The following is a 6,770-nucleotide window of genomic DNA, read 5'->3' on the forward strand; positions in this document are numbered from 1 at the left end:
AGTGGTGCGCCATTACTAGTTGAACTAGTAATGGCGCACCACTCCCACGGTACGCCATTACTAACTTGGCCCAAAAAATCCACGGAATGCACCCCCCCTTGGACCGCCTTTTCAGTTAAAAAAAAAGAAAATGATGGAAATGTCAAAAAAATAAAATAAAATAAGTTTCCCATGTGATATGTGGTCTACTTGTTGGGAAAATTTACAAATATGAATTTCGACTTTATTTGCAAAATCTCTCTGTAATTTGTAAAATGGGCATAACTTTTGCATACAAACTCGGATTAAAAAGTTTTTTATATGAAAAATCATCTACTCGAAAAGTTACATCCGAATTTAACTGGGGGAACCCCGTTAAACATTTTCAAAATCCTCATAAACCTAACAGAAAAAAGTTACGGGGCTTTTAAGATCTAGAGGGGAAAAATGAAAAAAAATTCAAACTTACTAGTGGCGCACCATTTGCTAGGTGCGCCACTAGTAACAGAAAAAAAATTGTTTCGAACTTTTTTTTTGGAATTTTTTTTCAAAAAATGATACGTAATATGACCGGGAACTTTGAAATATTTTTCAAAATTTCATCATACTCATGAACATGAACAAAGTCCTAGACATCAACAATGTTTAATAGGATTGATATGATAGATATATCAACAAGTGCCTGTTAAGTGAGGTGGTGCTGGGGTTGGATAGAACTGCGAAGTTAAGCGTGCTCGGGCTGGAGTAGTGTGAGGATGGGTGACCTTCCGGAAAGTTTGACCACTTAGTGCGATTTAACTTGAGATTAAGCATATTGACCCGAGATTAAGCCATAGTGACCCGACATTAAGAAAAAAAGAAGAAAAAAGAAAAAAAAATGAAGAAAAAATTTCTGAATTTTTTTTGAAAAAAAAAACGTTAGTAATGGCGCACTTCTATGTGGTGCGCCATTACTAAGTCAGATGGCGCACCGTGGGATATACTAATGGCGCACTCCCTAGTGCGCCATTAGTATCTGGTATACTAATGGCGCACCAGGGGTGCGCCATTAGTATTAAATTCTAATGGCGTGATGCTAGTGGCGCACCTGTAGTGCGCCATTAGTAGCCAAAACAGGTGCGCCACTAGCAGGCCTTTGTAGTGAAGTATGCTATATATGTATGATGTTCTGGTGTTTCACATACGATGATCCAAGATGATCAATATGGTAGTATGGTATGCAATGTGGCGATGCTATGGCTCTTGCTTACAAGCTACTTTGCTCTCTTTTTGCTTAAAAGATTATTCTTTTTTTGTATGGCCACTTATGAGAAATGCACAAACCAAGATAGCTATTGTGTATATGCGGGAACAATCTTGTGACACAAGGGATGGTACTATGATACCAAGATGATACCAATACGATATGGTATGTACGCAATGGAAGGTGTAGATCATGATCACTAGTGTGCACAAGTAACATTGCCGGCAATACTCAATGGCTAGTCTCGATAGGCAAGTGACGCAAAATGGGCTAAGGGGTTAACAATGTAATGGCAAAGGGAATATACAATGATGGGATACCACGATACCAAGATGATATAGAGGTTACCATTCTTGCTTACGGTTAGGGTGTCAAATTGGTGAAGGTGGTCAATGTCGTATCCTTGTCGAAGTTGAGCGGCGGTGTTGTCGATGTCGAACCGTTCCTAGTTAGCCGAAACACCCTAGGAAACTCAAGTCACAACTCAAGAAACCACAAATGCTAAATGGAGCAAAATGGGTTAGGTTGCGAAAAGCTATGATGGTTTTGCGGATGATATGGTGGATGGCCTAGGCAAAGATGCCAAAATGCCAAAATTTTGATGGAGTCAAATGATGTTGGAACCTATCAAGATGGATGGGGGTGTCAATAGCTACTCAACAAGCTAAAGAACGTCAAAATCGGACTTTGGGAGTGAAAGTTATGGCCGAAACGGTTTTTGTTGGTGGGCTGATTCTGGGTGGTGCGGGTGCCCGGGGGTCGGAGGTGCGGGGCACCCGGGGTGGTCAGCGGGGATGGGCGGAAAAGGTGGCCTGGGGGTCCGGGTGCCCGGGGGTAAGGGGTGCGGGCACCCGGGGTGGTCAGCGGGGTTGGGCGGAACTTGCCCGGGGTTTGAGGTCCGGGTGCCCGGGGGTCACGGATTTGGGCGGAAATTTGTGGAAGCATGGAAGAAATTGGTGGATTCGTGGTGGGAAAGGTGGAGATGGATGGGGAAAGGCTAGATCCACTTGAAACCAAGCAAATCCATGGATTAAATCCAACAAAACATCATCAAACCAACAAATCACAAAAAAAATTGGGGCTATTTTTGGTGGAGAATTTTCGAAATTGGGGAAGAATACGACAAAATTAGGCTAGAGAACAAGAAAGGGGCTCCAATTTCGTGAGAAACCATGGCTCATGATACCAAGATATTGTAGGGTGGAACCCTAGATGGAGATCTTTCACCAATTGGAGGGGAAATCCCCAAGAACAAGAAGAACACAAAGGGGGGGAAACAAGAGGAACACTCAAATTGACTTGATCCAATCACACATGTGCTAGATCCAATCACACAAAGAGAGATACAAAGGTCCAAATCCAACACAAGAAGATACAAGAGGTAACTAGTTCATCCCAATCATATGAGGAAAGTGGTCTTGATGATCCTTTGATGGGGATCCTTCCCTAGATGGGGTCTTGATATCCACAAGAGGATCTTCTCCCTTAGGAGGTCATGATCTCCAAGAGGAGGAGATGAGCAAAGCTCTCTCGATATCTCACATATACTTTGCTATCCTCTCTAATGAGCTAGGGGAAGAGTACTTATAGTCTAGGGACGAAATAAGAGGAAAACAGGGGTACAAGGGTCATTTAGCCCAAGATGCACGCATGCACTTTCGGTGGAGTCCGGGCACCCGGAGTAAAGTGGTCCAGACACCCGGGGTCGTCGGGGAGTAGAAGACCGGGCACCCGGGGTAGCGCCTGGGAGGGTGGCCGGGCACCCGGTGGTCGGGGTGCGGGCACCCGGGGTGGACAGAGGGGCCGAGCCCTTTCGGGCCAGGGGTCCGGGCACCCGGGGCATAGGAGGCCGGGCACTCGGGGTGGTCTGAGGCCTCCGATGTTCCATGTCTGGGAGTTCCTTCTTCTCCTTGGGGCTCCATGTGGACTCGGTGATCCCTCCATGCCTCCTCACGGTCTTCTCCTTGGACCTAAGAATGCACAATGTATCCATTTGAGGTAGAACCCAACTCTCATGTGAATCCGAATGAAGTTCGAAGAGGAAAGAGTTAACCCCGGCTTCGATGACGCGTGCGCGGACTCTTGTCATTGGTACTCTTCGTGCTTGCGGTGGTGACGGAACGTCCATGGGGATGAACGAGGGATGCTCCGCATCAGGGGGCCACCCAGGTGCCCACTAGTCACCAGGGCGCGCCTACCCTCCCCCTAGCACGCCCTAGTGGGTAGTGGCCCCCCTGGCTAGCCTCCTGTGCCCATCTTCTGCTGTATAAGGTCATTTGACCTTAAAAAAATTAAGGAGATGACTTTCGGGATGGAACACCGCCATCTCGAGGCAGAACCTAAGCAGAACCAATCTAGGTCTCCGTCGAAGCAATTCCACCGGGGATACTTCCCTCCGGGGTGCGACCAAGATGAAGATCTTCGGAAGATTGGCGTACATTCAAACGTATTTTAACCGACATACTTACCTCTAAGATTGCAACCATTCATTTGTAAACCCTAAGGTACCTCTCGCATCTATAAAAGCCGTGGGGTTTAGTCTATATAGACACATGCATGCTCATACGCATACACCTTAGCAAGGTTTAGAGCTAAGAAACATCTTTGAACAATCTCGAGGTAGATCAGTCTGTACTTTATACCCCATCACAATCAATATATAAGAAGCAGGATGTAGGGTTTTACCTCATCAAGAGAGCCTGAACCCGGGTAAAACACCATGTCCCTATTTCTCGTGTTACCATTTGTCTCTGATCACCAAGCTTAGGACCCCCTACTCGAGATCTGCCGGTTTTAGCACCGACACCAACCGTGCCTAGTTCTCCTTCGTGGTTCCCCGTCAGAGTCGGAGTTGCGTTGTCTGGTCATCGGTGGCTGGGTCTGGCACGACCTTAATGCATCTCCACGTGGCCTCTTCAGTGTGGGTTGAGTCGACGATCGTCTACGGCGAAGTTGTAGTTGTTTGCTTATGGTTTAGGGATGGCGATGGCGCCTCTAGGGGAGGAGTGATGACAATGACACCTACGTGCTGTCTCGGTGAGACCCTCTTTGGAGTGGTGTGCGTGGGGTATCTCGTGTGTGTCGCTCAACGGTTGTGATGGTTTTCGCCCGGCTCCATAATGAACTGGGCAACGTGGTTTTCGATTGGTTTCCCCCAATTAACTAAGCAACTATTTTCTTCTTAATGAATGCAAAATAACTGCCATTTCGAGAAAAAACATAGTAACAACCAAAATTTCTTCTACAAGGGTATAACAGCATAGCCGGAGGAGCCTTACTACCTCGCTCGCCCGAGCCGCTCTCGCGGGCGGCAGGGCGAAAACCTAACCGCCGCCTGCCAGCTCCCCCTCCCCGCCTCTCCCCCTCCCCGCCGCCGCCGGAGGGCGCCACCGGGCGAAGCCCGGCTGGCGTCGGTGGCGGCGGGGTCCTCTCCCACCTCCCCTAGGGTCCTGTGGCGCGAGACACATGGTTAGGCGAGGTGCGCGGCGCTGGTGCAGGGCGGTGCAGCGGCGCCCCGGGCTGCTGTGTGGCGGGCGCAGCGGGTCGACGGTGCGGCAGCGGCTGCGTGGAGCTGGTGGGGGCGGCGGGGCAGCAGTGGCTGCTTCGTCAGATCCGGTGGCCGGCGACGAGGGTTGCGGCGGCTTGGCTGGGCCGGCCCCTGGCGTGGGGGAGCTGCTCTTCCATGGGGTGGCTGCGTCGGGCGGATCACGCGGGATGGCCCCGGTTGGATCCCGCTGGATCTGGCGCTGGGGTTCCTTCCAGCGGCGAGGGCTGGGTCTAGCAGGAGCCGCGGCCGGCCGGCGTTGCCGTGCTTAGGGGTGGCAGTGCTGGTGGCGTGGTTGTGGCGGTGCATGTGCGTCCTGGGGTCCGGCCGGGTCTCCTTCCCGGCTTGGGCGTGCGGCGCGGGTAGGCTGTTTATGGCTCTTCCTTGGATGCGGTGGCGGCGGTTCTCTCCCCTTCTTCGACGGACGCGCGCCGTCAGTGGCCTCTCGCTAGTTGGTGCCAATGGCCTTGGTGGGGCGAAGCAGAGTGCTTCGGGTGGGAGGCCGGTAGGATGGGGGCTTCGACGAGGTCGAGCCGCCCGTCGCCGGTCGGGGCCGTGCCGCTCCTTCCTTCCCACTTCCCCAACCTGGTGCTTGTTGGTTGCTCACTCGGTGTTCTGAGGCGGGACGATCGTTGCAGTTTTCGGCGATGGTTGGGGTTTGCACTGGCCAAAGCTTGCTCCTTTGATGATTCCAGAACGGTCTGGATGCAGGGCGGCGGCCCTGGCGGTGGGAGGCGTGTTGATCTTGGGCGGATTGCGCGGCTCGGGTGCGGGCGGGCAGACATGGCTGCTCGGGAGGCATGGATGCGGGTGGTTGGCGGAGTGAGGTTGCTTCGGAGGGATCGGTGCACCGGGGTACATCACTTGTCCAGTCTCTGTACTGGCCGACGGTGGCGGCGTCCGTGGACGTCGTATCCTCCCTGCAGGCTCCGTCGCGGTGCTCCCTCTCCCTTCAGGTTACTCTGGGTGAAAACTTGATCCGCGGGATCGGACGGTGGCGGCTTTGGTCGTTCCCTTGCTGGAGGCATCGTTTTGGAGTCCTCACTCCGCCGTTGGCCGTCTCATTTCTCCTCGGTGGATTGCTCATGGTGATCTCCGTCGGCTCTAAGCGACGCTTCTTTGTTCATCTTTTTGGTGCTTTGTAGTCATTGGAGTGGTGGGTTGGTGCCCGGCACCCTTGTATTAGCCTTGGGTGTGTGGTGTGTGTTTGTATCGGCTCGCGGTTGTAATCGGTTATGCTTTATAATATAAAGCGGGGAACCTTTTTTCGTAAAATTTCTTCTACAAGTATACATATGGATATTCTGTGTGCAACTTAATTTTCTCCTTTAAATAAGATGATATATTACACGTACACAAAGAGACAAAAAATCCTCCCCAAATCAAGATATAAGCCCATTTTTGTTTATGTGTTGTCTTTTTTCTATGCATCACGCCATCACATACAAATATATACTAGTACGCTGGTACGTGCACAGCACGTGCAAAGTTCAATTCATGAGTTTTCAAGGAAAAAACCAACAATGGTCTCTTTAATAAAAGTCTAACGAATAAATCATCTTTTTTTCTTGTGTATGTAAAGCTCTTGTGATAATTGTCATAATTTCATTAATCAGTACTACAGCGTGTTCCGATGCGCTTTGTTTAGCAATGCATAAAATAATCATAGTTACTTTTGTTCCTATAAAAAATATTTATATACTGTCTTTGGACAAACGGTTGGCCCTCAGTCTTTGCATAATTATGACCCACAGAAAATTCTACTACTTTAGGGAAAACATATACTACACACCAAAAAATGCATTTGAAGCTTTTCTTTGATAATTAAAAAATACGTTTGAAGCTAATGTTACACTAAATCACAAGACGGCTTGAGTAATGTGCTGCCAACTCGTGCTCTCTCCCTTTGCGTGTCCTTCAACTATTAAAAAGGACAGAGGTATGGCGAGGCAGGCCAACTGCTATATTGCAGGCTGGACAACATCATCTGCCTACGCAAGCCAT

The sequence above is a fragment of the Triticum aestivum genome, chromosome 3D, assembly GCF_018294505.1.
Source record: "Triticum aestivum cultivar Chinese Spring chromosome 3D, IWGSC CS RefSeq v2.1, whole genome shotgun sequence".
NCBI lineage: Eukaryota > Viridiplantae > Streptophyta > Magnoliopsida > Poales > Poaceae > Triticum > Triticum aestivum.